The sequence below is a fragment of the Erinaceus europaeus genome, chromosome X (genome assembly GCF_950295315.1).
Source record: "Erinaceus europaeus chromosome X, mEriEur2.1, whole genome shotgun sequence".
In the NCBI taxonomy this organism is placed as follows: Eukaryota; Metazoa; Chordata; class Mammalia; order Eulipotyphla; family Erinaceidae; genus Erinaceus; species Erinaceus europaeus.
Genome location: NC_080185.1, coordinates 5,889,400 through 5,903,083, shown reverse-complemented (window position 1 = coordinate 5,903,083; position 13,684 = coordinate 5,889,400). Strand labels below are relative to the sequence as shown.

At 39.8% G+C, this 13,684-nt stretch overlaps 1 protein-coding gene across 1 annotated transcript in view; it reads right to left on the bottom strand.

Annotated features, from left to right (window-relative positions):
- Positions 1-13,684, bottom strand: part of LOC132532430 (melanoma-associated antigen 10-like) — a 220,974-nt gene that overhangs the window by 174,499 nt on the left and 32,791 nt on the right. The window lies entirely within an intron of this gene.

The window sequence follows — 13,684 nt, the reverse complement described above, 5'->3', positions numbered from 1 at the left end:
AAGATTAGATGTCCATAGGTGTGGGGATTTAGTTCTGGGCTTTCAAGTCTGTTCCACTGGCCTGTGTGCCTATTTTTGTTCCAGTACCATGCTGTTTTGATGATGATGGCTTGTTAATATAGTTTGAGATCTGGGAGTGTGATGCCTCCATTTCTGTTTCTTTTCCTCAAGATGGTTTTGGCAATTCTAGGTGTCTTCAGGTTCCAGATAAATGATTGTAGTGTTTGTTCTATTCTCTTAAAGAAGCTTGGTGGAACTTTGATGGGTATTGCATTAAATTTGTATATGGCTCTGGGGAGAATATTCATTTTGATGATATTTATTCTTCCAATCCATGAGCACAGATTATCTTTCCATTTCTTGGAATTAGTTTCTATTTCCTTGAGTAGTGACTCATAGTTTTCAGTATACAAGTCTTTCACTTCTTTGGTCAACTTTCTTCCTAGGTATTTTATTGATTTTGCTCAAACAGTAAATGGGAGTGCTTTCTGGATGTCTTCTTCTTCAGATTTAGTGTTTGCATAAAGAAATGCCACTGATCTTTGTACATTGATTTTGTAGCCTGACACCTTGCTATATTGCCTAATAACTTCCAGTAGTTTTCTGCTGGATTCTTTAGGTTTTTCTATGTATACTATCATATCATCTGCAAATAGTGAGAGCTTGACTTCTTCCCTTCCAATCTGTACTCCTTTGATTTCTTTCTCTTGCCTGATTGCTATGGCAAGAACTTTCAATACTATGTTGAAGAGTACTGGTGACAGTTGACAGCCCTGTCTAGTCCCCGATCTGAGGAAAGGCTTTTTATTATTTTATGAAGAATTTATAATTGTGAAAGTTACTGTTATTATAACCAAGCTGTAAGATTATTTTTCTTTGAAAACATAATAGTGATAATTTACCATACTATACTTGACTTTACCATTTTTTATTCAATTTATGGTTGTCTACTAATAGCAGTATCTTATATATAATGACATGATTAAATTATTTTGATCTGTCAGGCCTAAGGTTGTAGGTAGCATAGCTTTTCAAAATTTGCTTGTGGAACTGTTTAAACAATTTAAGACCACTGTCAGAATTCCAACACCTTACAAATTTGAAAACATTTACTAGTTAGACTAAAAAAATATACTCAGAATAAAAATCTAGGAAGTTTAAGAACTCGAAATGTTAAGTCTTTTTCCCTTGACATAGTGATTTAATAATTATTAATATGATTATATGATAGAACGGGTATAGTTTCAGATTGTTCTTACCACCAAAAGTCTATGTCTCTACCCACACACCCTTATGATAAGAACCACAGTCCTTCCATTGTCTTAGACATGGAGTAATCATTTTTTTCAAGATTATATGTTAAATTTTCCTTATTCCACTTATAAGTGAAACCATTCTGTAGTTGTCCTTCACCTCCTTACTTACTTCGCTAAGCATAATCTTCTCCAATTCTCTTTTATCTCAAATGACACATGTCATATTTTTATTGTTGAGTAGTAATCCACTGAGTATATGTATCATAACTTTTTTGAGTTTTTATTTATAAAATGGGAACACTGACAAGATCATAGGATAAGAGGGGTACAATTCCACACAATTCCCACCACCAGAACTCCACATCCCATCTCCATATCCCATCCCTGATAGCTTTCCTATTCTTTTTTTCTTTTTTATTTAAGAAAGGATTAATTAACAAAACCATAGGTTAGGAGGGGTACAATTCCACACAATTCCCACCACCCAATATCCATATCCCACCCCCTCCCCTGATAGCTTTCCCATTCTCTATCCCTCTGGGAGCATGGACCCAGGGTCATTGTGGGTTGCACAAGGTAGAAGGTCTGGCTTCTGTAATTGCTTCCCCGCTGAACATGGGTGTAATATTGCATCTGCCGATCACAACCTAACCAACACAACGATTGCCACCTCAACATGCTTCACTTCAGACTGTGTCCAGAGACTTCACGTGTGGAATGACAACCCTTCAGCTTCATTACTCGGGTGAGACCTTTCCTTTCATAGTATACTCTAATTCCATCTCAGGTGGTTCACTTTCTAACAAAGCTTTCCTATTCTTTAACCCTCTGGGAGTATGGGACCAGGGTCATTATGGGGTGCAGAAGATGGAAGGTTTGGCTTCTGTAATTGCTTCCCTGCTGAACATGGGCATTGACAGGCTGATCCGTACTCCCAGCCTATCTCTTTTCCTAGATAACTTTTTATTCAGTCATCTGTGGAAGGGCACTTAGGTTGCTTACATATTTTGGCTATTGTGAATAATGCAGCTATGAAAATGAGGTTGTGTTGGGTAGTATGCCAACTCCCCCAGCTTAAAGCTTCTGTCTCTAATCCTGCTTAACTAAGCACCTGCATGCCTGCAGGGCATTGGTTTGATCCCACTTAAAGCTGCGGTCTATTTACATAAACCACTGTTAACTAAGCACCACCCTCCCTCCAGGGCATTGGTTTAATCCCCACTGGTTCACTATGTCTTTTTGCTCTGCCCCCTCCCCTAGTACACCCTGATTTCCACCAGTCTTTTTTCGCTCCACCCTCTCTATGTCACACCCTGTTTCCACCCTACTTGGCGAGTATATATACAAGCTGCTTTTCTGAGTAAAAACACTTGGGATTGCATTCCGGCTCCGAGAGTTCCAGAGTCTATCTCCTGCGACCTTAGCTTGGCACGAGTTCTTGATCCCTCTCCCACACAGCAGCCTAGGTTGGCTCCAGTTGAGTTCTCTCCAACCTAGAGAGCACTTGCTCGGGAAGAAGCACCCTCAGGCTATCCCAGCAAGGGTGCATGTATCACTTTGAATAACTACTTTCATATATATAACATTTCAAATAGAAAACTTTATTGCTGCTATCCTCTTTGATTTCATCTGGTTAATGTAGACTAGGAATTAAAGAGGAGGTGCATGTAAGAATAAATGAAATTTTAGCAAAACTTGGTTTCATAGCTAGAAATAGATTGAACTGGTCAAACACTGTTTTTCTCAGCACAATATGAGCATTATGGCTCATTCATTGGAATGAATCTATTATACTATTAGTACTAACTATACTCTTAGTATGTTAATATATTATACTATCAGTACAGAATATACTATATTATCAGTACTAATAGCTAATAATAATATAATGGAAGATAAGAATTGGTGCAAAAGAATCTTTGTAAAGTGTACATTATTTAGGAATCTTATGAGTAACAAAAATGTGGTCCAGGAGATGGTGCAGTGGATAAGGTATTGGACTTTCAAACATGAGGTCCTGAGTTTTCAATTCCCAGCAGCACATGTGCTAGAATTATGTCTGGTTCTTTCTCTCTTCTCCTATCTTTCTCATTAATAAATAAATTAAATCTTAAAAAATTTATTGGATTTACTTCCCAGATTAATGGTAACTGAACTAGTTTCCTTGTGCCTTATTTTAAATTTGTTTCTTGTCTACCCCTGTACAACCAAAAACTATATATATTTTCTATGTAAATGCTCGTTGGTATCTAGTCTTTTATCTTTTTTTTAATTTAACTTACTTTTAGAATAAAAAAACAGAAAATATCTACAGAACCATAGGATAAGAGGGTTGAAATTCCACACATTTCTCACCACCAGAGTTCTATATCACATACTCTCCACTGACCCAGGGTCATTGTGGGGTGCAGAAGGTGGGAGGTCTGGTTTTTGTGATTGCTTCTCCGATGTCCATGGGCATTGACAGGTTGATCCATACTCCCAGCCTGTCTCTATCTTTCCCTACTGGGGCAGGGCTCTGGAGAGGCAGGGTTCCAGGGTACACTGTTGAGGTCGTCTGTCTGAGTGAATCAGGTTGACATCATGGTAGCATCTGCAACTTGGTGTTTAGACTGTATATTCCTTTGCTTCCTCCTTTCTTGTGAGACTCAGTTCAGGAGTTCTTGTAAGATGGGGTTGATTGTGGCAAATTCCTTTAGATTTTGAATATTTGAGAAAAACCTTTATTTCTCCCTTATATCTGAAGGATAATTTTGCAGGATATAATATTCGGGGCTGGAATTCCCTCTCCTTTAGAACTTTGAATATGCCATTCCACTCTCTCCTTGCTTCTAGTGTTTGTAAAGAGAAATTTGATAGTCTTATAGCTCTGCCTTTGTATGTAACTTCTTTCGTTTCCCTAGCAGCCAGCAAAATCTTTTCCTTGTTGTTGACTTTTGATACTTTACAATAGTGTGCCTTGGTGTTAGTCTTCTTGCATTTATAAATATGGGTGATCGTTCTGCCTCTTGAATGAGAATGTTCCCATGGTTTCCTAAGTGAGGGAAGTTCTCAGCTAAAATTGCTCTGAAAATGGACTCTAGGCCTTTGGCCTTGTCCTCCGCTTCAGATATACCTATCACTCTTATATTCGATGTTTTGATGGAGTCTGCAGTTTCACAGAGAGTTGCCTAATTATTTCTAAACCATTCCTCTCCCTCAACTTTGAATTGAAAGAGTGGGCTGGTCATATCTTCTAGATTAGAGATTATTTCTTCTGAATATGTGGATCTACCTCCTAAGCCTTCTACTTGGGCGTGAATTGCAGTTAGGGTGTATTTTATTCCCTGGAGTTCTTACTGAAGTTCTTCTTTCAAGATCTGAAGATTCTTAGTTATCTCTATTATAAGTTCCTCTCTCATATGTTTTAATTTCATAATAACAAGCTCTTTTACTTATTGTTTAAGTTCTTGGAGAGTCCTCATAATGAGCTCTGTGTAGTCTGTCTCTGGGAGTTTCTCTAAATCTGCAATTACTTGGATTTCCTCTGTTTTATTTCTGTCTGGATGTTTAGTTTTGTTTCTCAGTTTGCACATTTTTTGTGCTGGTTATTGATGGCCAGCAGGTGATGTTATTGTGATCTCTGGGCTTCTATTGTTTGTATGATCTGCAGCAGATAGGATAGGGTAGGGAGGTGGTTGCTTTGGTCTGCATAGTGGCCACAGATGCTGTTTTATATTGTATCAGTGCCTTAAATTCATAATATTAAAAACCTCTTGAGTCGAAGATTGAGAGGTTATAAGCCCCTTTCTCTTTTCTTTTGGCACTCAGAACAACCTTCACTGTTTGCTGCGCTTAAAGCAAAGTCACCAAAATGGTGCAGCTCAGTGTTGTGCCACCCTGAGCTCTAATTTCACTTTGCAGTTCTTCAGTCCACACTCTTTTTTGTCCCAACTGCACTCGAACACCCACCAGAGGCTGCAGATCTTCAGGCTGCAGATTATGACTTTAGTTGGGTCTCTTGTTGTATTTATTTGTTTTGGAATGTCATTTCATGACCATGTCATTTCATGGCCATGCCTCCTAGAAGTCTCAAACAAAAAAATTCAATAACAATCTACTGCCTTCTTAAACTGTAAGACAGCAGGAACCTTCCACATTCTCTGTAAAACCCATATTTCTCCCAGTCATGGGTCCTCTGGGGCATGGCTCATTTTCCATCTTGCATCTGTCAATCCATACCACTTGATACTGAATCTGTTAATCTCAACCAAATCAATGCAACCAGTCCCACCCCTACATGGTCCACTTCAGACTGTCCGGAGATGCCAGACATGGAATGTCAACCCTCAGCTCCAGTACTCTGGTGATATCTTTCCTAGCTCATAGGATTCATACTTCCATTTCAGTTGTTGTACTTCCTAACAAAGCCACAGAACCTAGATATAGACCATGGCCCATGAGATAGAGTTAGGAGAAATATATAGCTTAATGTAAAGTGCACAGTTGTTGGTATGCATGAGACCCCTTCTGTTTCATTTGGTTTAAATCCCCCCTGCTTAACACTATTCTATTTACATAACCACTACATTCTATTTACATAACCACTGTTAACAAGCACCACCCTCCCTCCAGGGCATTGGTGGTTCAGTGATAGGATTCTCGCCTGCTCCGCCCCCTCCTTGTCACACCCTGATCCTCTCCTTGTCACACTCTGATTTTCACCAGTCACTTTTCTCTCTACCCTCTCTATGTCACATCCTGTTTCCACCCTACTTGGCAAGTATATATAAAGACAGCATTGTGAGTTTTACAGTACTTGAGTTTAGCTTAGCTCAGCTTAGATTGTGCTGCGTCCTGCATGAATAAAGAGATACTGCCTACAGCTCAACCATGAGTCCCTGGTCGTCTGTTACCCGCCCGTGAAGCCAGCCCGGCAAAAACAACCTGTTGAAAACAACACACAGTATTTTGCACTTTTACTCATAAGTGTAGCAAGAAAGTACAAAGACCTAAAAAAGGCAGCATAGACTATTTAATCAATGGGCCCGGGCAGTAGTTCAGCAGGTTAAGCTCATGTGGTGCAAAGCACAAGGACTGGCGTAAGGATCCTAGTTCAAGCCCCGGCTCCCCCCCTGCAGGGGGGGTCACTTCTAAGCAGTGAAGCAGGTCTGTAGGTGTCTATCTTTGTTTCTTCCTCTCTGTCTTCCCCTCCTGTCTCGGTTTCTCTCTGCCCTATCCAACAACAATATCATTAACAATAATAACTACAACAATAAAACAAGGGCAACAAAAGGGAATAAATAAATAAAATATTTTTAAGTATTTAATCAAATAGTTTCTATTTAAGCCTAGATACCCTCCTCACCTACTTCCTATTTCACTTCCCTCAATCACTCCAAGGCTACCCTTGTCAGACAACATAAGGACTACAAAATCTGGATAAGGGCAAGAGACTGGCATACCTTAACGATGACTCCTTTGGTCATTACCAGGCCACCTCAACATCTGAGTCCCTAGTTAGGGAATCTTGATATTCTCACATAGACATGATGGCTTAGACCTCTAATAGATTCCCCTTTTCATTGTCACTGGTCATCATCATCAGTAACAAAGTAGTGAACCCTCTCGTGGACCCCTAGGACCTTGCCCTCAGTGTGGATCAATAATAGTAGGGACTTCCCCATTCTTGAAAGGGAAGTTGGGTCAACATACTCTGCCACTTGAGGAAGACAGGTCCTGCAATGAATGAATCCTGGAATGTTCCTAGCCATGACCATAGAATATGAGCTCAGACCTACAGGGATGAAAAGGTTACACAGGCTCCTGTGCTGAATGTGGGTCCCAGATCAAATTGATGGGGCTTATAGTTAACAATAGTTATATACTTTCCCCATATTTGGAAGCTACTTTCTTCCCTGATCCAGATTTCTGTTTCCAGCTCTGATACTGTCTTCCATGACAATACCTGTAGCCCACCTGCCTGTTAGCTGTCTGGTTCAAGCAAAAATTAGTTAAATCATGGGCCCCTTGGAATATACCTAAAATAGACCAACTAGCTTTTTCTAAAATGTTGACCCCAAATCTTCTCTTCTATATTCTTGCCTTTAGGTTCTTAATTATTAAACATTTTTTGCTTTATATTTTAATATTTTTTCAGCACAGAGTTGCAGATACTACCATAATGCCAACCTAATTTCCCTGGGCAGATGGCCTCACCAATATGTCCTGGAGTCTCACCTCTCCAGAGCCCTGCCCTACTAGAGAAAGATAGAAATAGGCTCGGGGTATGGATCAACTTGTCAACACCCATGTCCAGCAGAGAAGCAAATATGGAAGCCAGACCTTCGACCCTTCTGCACCCCATAATGATCCTGGGTCCATGCTCCATTGAAATAAGGAATAGGAAAGCTTAAGCAGAGATATCAAGTCAGAAAACTCTGAAGAAAGAATGCTAGCAGCTGCTGAGGCTTGAAATGGAGTTGAATGATAACGGGTACAGTGTTTCTTTCCTTTTTTTTCAGTGTTTCTTTTAAGAAAGGAAAACTATTCAAAAGTTAGGTTTTGATTATGATTTCACAGTTCTGTTGATAAAGAAACCATTGAATTTTATGCTATAGTTGGATGAATGTCATAGTCTTTAGCATATGCCAATAAAAAATTTAAAAATTAGATCCCTCTCTCCACTGTCACTGGTCATTTCCATCAGTAATAACATAATGGACTTCTTTCGAGGCCCCTATATGACCTTGCCTTCAATGTGGACCAATAATGGTAGGAACTGTCTCATTCTCTGAAGGGAGTTTGGGTCAAAATACTCTACCATTCAAGGAAGATGGGTCCGGCAATGAGTGCAGACTAGAATGTGCCTAGCATATAACCACAGAAAATTAGTTCATATCTACAGGAATGCAGAGGTTACACAGGCTCCTATGCTGAATATGGGCTCCAGATCAAATCGATGGGGTTTACAGTTAACCATATTTATATACTTTCCCCATATTTGGCAGCTATTGTCTTTCCTGATCCAGTTTTCTAGTCCTATTTCCAACCTTGACACCATCTCCCCAGACAATACCTTTAGCTCACCTGCATGTTAACTGTTAAGCTCACAAAAATATTAGGAAAATCATGACCCCCCCCTGGGATAGACCTAGAATAGACCTACCAGCTTTTTCCAAAATTGAGACCCCAAATCTTATGTGCTATATTTCTGCCTTTAGGTTCCTGATTATTAAACAATTTTTTTCTGCTTTATATCATAATTCTTTTTTTATCCACCAAGTTGCAGATGCTAATATGTTGTCAACTTCACTGGGCAGACCTCATCACCAATGTACCCTGGAACCCCATCTCTCCAGAGCCCTGCCCCACTATGGAAGATAGAAATAGTCTGGGAGTATGGATGGACCTGCCAACGCCCATGTTCAGTGGAGAAGCAATTACAGAAGACAGACCTTCTACCTTCTACACCCCATAATGATCCTGGGTCCATGCTCCCAGAGGGCAAAGAATAGGAAAACTTTCAAGGGCGAGGATGGGATACAGAACTCTGGTGGTGGGAATTTTGTGTAATTGTACACCTCTTATCCTATGGTTTTGTCGATATATTTTTATATTATGAGTAAATAAAAAATAAGTAAATTTCAAAATTAATGAAGAAATTAAAACGGAGGAAAAGAAATATGACTAAGAGCGGCCAGGTGGTGGCATACCTCGTTGAGTACAGGTTACGATGCGTTGCACCTGGCTTTCCCACCTGTAGGGGGAAAGCTTCGCAAGTAATAAAGAAGTGTTGTAGGTGTCTCTGTTTCTCTCCCTCTCTATCTCCACTACCCTCTCAATTTCTGGCTGTCTCTATCCAATAAATAAATAATTAAAAATAAAAGTATAAAAATAAATATGAATAAGAAACAAAATAAAAGCTAGGATCATTAAATAGTCTAGGGGGAATAAAAACAAATTTCAAGAGGCTGGCATTTTGATACTTAGGATGAATTCGTTTTCTAAATCTCCAACTATTTTAAAGAGATAATTTTAGGATTTGCAATTCTGGTTACAACAAAGGATTATGTGGCCTGTCTGTTTTAATCTCTTTTGGCAGTATGGATTCAAGAACATTGACAATGAGGGAAAATTTCCAATCAAATACCATTATATACCCCAAGGTCACAATAATCAAATTTCTGTGGTTTTGGTAAAATATTTTATGCTTATTAATATAGGAGAGAATTGGCTCATATATGTATAACATCATTATTCACTGTGATAAAATAGCAACTAAATTAATAGAAGAAGATGGAAATATTCTATAAAGAACAACTGACTTTACATTAAGAGAAAACAGATATCATGGGTTTTTTTTAGATGTTCCCCACAGTTTTCTGAAAGGACAAAACTTATTGAAGGTTCTGAGTTTTTGGATAAGCAGTAATCTAAGCAACCTGGACTTTTTAAATTTGTTGTCAAAAGCTGTAAATGTGAAATGGCAACATAGGAATATTGGACTTTCAGAGTCAATTTGACAGCAACATAAACCCCAGGGTTTACAGTCAACAGTATTTATACACTTTTCGATGGGGTTTACAGTCAACATTATTTATACACTTTTCCCATATTTGGGAGCTACTCTCTTCCCTGATCCAGCTTTCTAGCCCTTTTTCCAGCCATGACATCATCTCCCCAGACAATAACCTGGGTCCACCTTCATATCAGATGTAAGGCTCAGACAAAAACTAATAAAGTCATGACCCCTTTGGAATATACCTGAAATAGACCTACTAACTATGTCCAAAACAGAGACCCCAAATCTTCATCTGCAATATTCTAGCCATTAGGTTCATGATTAATCAATAATTTGTATGGTTTTGTAGGTTAACTCTTTTTCAGCCACCAGGGTCCAGATACTACCATGATGCCAACCAGACTTCCCTGGACAGATGACCCCCACCAGTGTGTCCTGGAGCTCTGCTTCCTCAGAGCCCTGCCCAACTAGGGAAAAAGAGAGACAGGCTGGGAGTATGGATCGACCTGTCAACACCCATGTGTCCATGTTCAGCGGGGAAACAATTACAGAAGCCAGACTTTCCACATTCTGCACCCCATAATCACCATGGGTCCATACTCCAACAGAGTTAAAGAACAGGAAAGCTATATGGGGAGGGTGTGGGATGGGGTATGGAGCTCTGGTGGTGGGAATTGCACCCCTCTTACCCTATGGTCTTGTCAGTTTCCATTTTATAAATAAATTAATTAAAATAAAATTTAAAAAACAGTTTCAAGATAATCTTTATCAGTCATTTTGAGTGGTGTACTTCTGAACAAGACCTCAAAACCTAGATATGGATCAGGGCCCAAGAGATAGGGAATATGTACATATATCCATAAGTTAGGGGAAATATATATATACCTGAAAACAGAAGTGCACAATAATTTGCAGTGAGTCAATAAATGAAGCAAGAAAGTAGAAAGAACTAAAAAGACACCTTAAAGTACCTAATGAAATAGTTTCTACTTAGACCTAGATACCCTCCTCACCTACCTCCTTTACAAGTCCCCCCAAATCACTTCAAAGCTAACTGTGTCGAAGTAAGGACTACAAAAGCTGAATAGGGGCAAGAGACTGGCATACTTTAATGATGACTCTTTAGTCACTACCAGGCCACCCTATCACGTGTTGTCCTATTCAGGGAGCCCTGGGGTTCCCACACAGACACTCTAACTGATCCCTCTAGCCACTGTCACTGGTCATCTCCATCAGGAACAAAATAATGGACCCCTTTGTGGGCCCCTATAGGACCTTGCCCTCAGTGTGGAGCAGTAATGGTAGGGAATGTTCCACTCTCTGATGGGAGGTTAGACTCTGCCTACTACCTGAGGAAGATGGGTCCTGAAATTAGTGCAGCCTGGACTGTCCCTAGCTGTGACCACAGAATGTGAGCCCAGACCTACAGGGATGCAGAGGTTACATAGGCTCCTGTGCTGAATATGGGCCCCAGATCAAACCTGTGGGGTTTATAGTTAACAATATGTATATATTTTCCCCATATTTAGGAGCTACTCCCTTCCATCATCCAGCTTTCTAGTCCTTGGTTACCAGCTATGGCATCATCTCACCAGACAATAACCTGGGTCCACCTGCATATTAGATGTCAGGTGCAAGCAAAAACTAGTAAAGTCATGGACCCTCTGGAATATACCTAAAACAGAACTACTAGCTTCTTCCAAAATGAAGACCCAATCTTCATTTGTAGTATTCATGCCTTTAGGTCCGTGACTAGTCAACAATTTGTTCTGCTTTATATCTTAACTCTTCTTCAGCCACCAGGTTCCAGATGATACCATGATACCAACCGGACATCCTTGGACAGAGATCCCCACAATATGTCCTGGAACCTAGCCTCCCCCACATCCATGCCCCACTAGGGAAGGAGAGAGAGAAGCTGGGAGTATGGATCGACCTGCCAACACCGATGTTCAGTGGAGAAGCAATTACAGAAGCCAGACCTTCCACCTTCTGCACCCCACAATGATCCCAGGTCCATATTCCCAGAGAGATAAAGAATAGGGAAGTGGGGTTTGTGTGGTAACAGTGGGTTAAATGCACATGGTGCAAAGCTCATGAACCAGTGTAAGAATCACAGTTCTAGCCCCAGTTCCCCACCTGCAGGAAGGTCACTTCACAAGTGGTGAAACAGGTCTGCAGGTGTCTATCTTTCTCTCCCCCTCTGTCTTTCCCTCTTCTCTCCATTTCTCTCTGTCCTATACAGCAACAATAACAATAACAACAACAACAAGGGCAACAAAATGGGAAAAAATAACCTCCAGGAGCAGTAGAATTGTAGTGTAGGCACCAAGCCACAGTGATAACCCTAGAGGAAATAAAATAAAATAAAATAGGGGAGCAATCAAGGGAGGGAGAGGGGATTGAGTATGGAGCTCTGAGTGTGGGTAGTGTGTGGAAATGCACCCCTCTTATCCTATAGTCTTGTTAATATTTCCATTTTATAAATTAAAAAAAAAAAGAAAAAAAAGACACCTTTAAAAGAACAACTTAAGAGCAATGTGGGCCCAGAACACTAAAGAAAAAAGTATAAAATGCACAATATAACATAATCTTTTTTTTGTAATTTTATTTATTTTCCCTTTTGTTGCCCTTGTTGTCTTTTTATTGTTGTTGTAGTTATTATTGTTGTTGTTGTTGATGTCATCATTGTTGGATAGGACAGACAGAAATGGAGAGAGGAGGGGAAGACAGAGAGGGGGAGAGAAAGACAGACACCTGCAGACCTGCTTCACCGCCTGTGAAGCGACTCCCCTGCAGGTGGGAGCCGGGGTTCGAACCGGGATCCTTACACCGGTCCTTGTGCTTTGTGCCACCTGCCCTTAACCCGCTGCGCTACCACCTGGCTCCCAACATAATCTTTTAAGAAACTGGAAAGGGTGCAACAAAACGGAAAATAGCAGAAAGAAGTAAAATGATAAATAGAGGGGAAACACAGAAATAGAAACTACAATTATGTTACAAAAGAACAGAGAAATAGTTCTCTTAAAAGATCAAGCTTGATAAATATTAGTGAGTAGACTTACAAAGGAAAAAACAGTAAATCCCTAAAAATAGAATGTAAATAAAAGAGATGAAGGCACAATTGGCAGCACAGAAATACAAAGGATCTTCAAAATGGGAGAGCCAGTATAGGGTGAAACACTGTTGAGGACAACAGTGACCTATGCCTGAGAAAGAAGACATTTGGATGGGGGGTGTTTAAGTATGCTACCACCACTCTTGGGGAGAGGGGACACTTTATGAAATAACACTCTTGCAAATCAACATTTCCCAGTAAATTACTTTAAAATAGTTGTACATATAAGATAAAAAATAAAGAGCTTGTGAAAAATTCTCTCTGCGAATAATTGGTATGGAATAGTAGAAATTAATACATTTCTATAATCATTCAGCTTTCCAAGACTGACCTAGAAGGAAGAGAGTTGAACAGGTCATACATGGGTATGAAAATCTTAACAATACTCAGAAGCTTCTCTTCGGTCAAGAGACTAGGACTAGCTAGATCTCTGAAATGCTGTGGTAGTATAAACCCACTCATCCCAACAACAACTCAAAAGTATTTTCTCAGAGGAGACATCACAGAAATATATTCAGTTGGCAATAATAAATAGCTGATGCCCTAATAAAATGTGCTTATTTCTAACTTAGTAGTTTACAACTTACACGATATCATATAGTTCACACAGTGTGCACTACCAAAGTTCCCTCTGTTCAATATTGAAAAAAAAAATAGATCTCCCCAAGACACAAAGACAAGTTGGATGCCTTAATAAAATATATATCTGTATTAAAAATGAGAGTATGTGGGGGCAGGTGGAGACTCACCTGGTTGAGCACACATGTTAGAATACAAATGGACCCAGGTTGGAGCCCCTATCCCTAT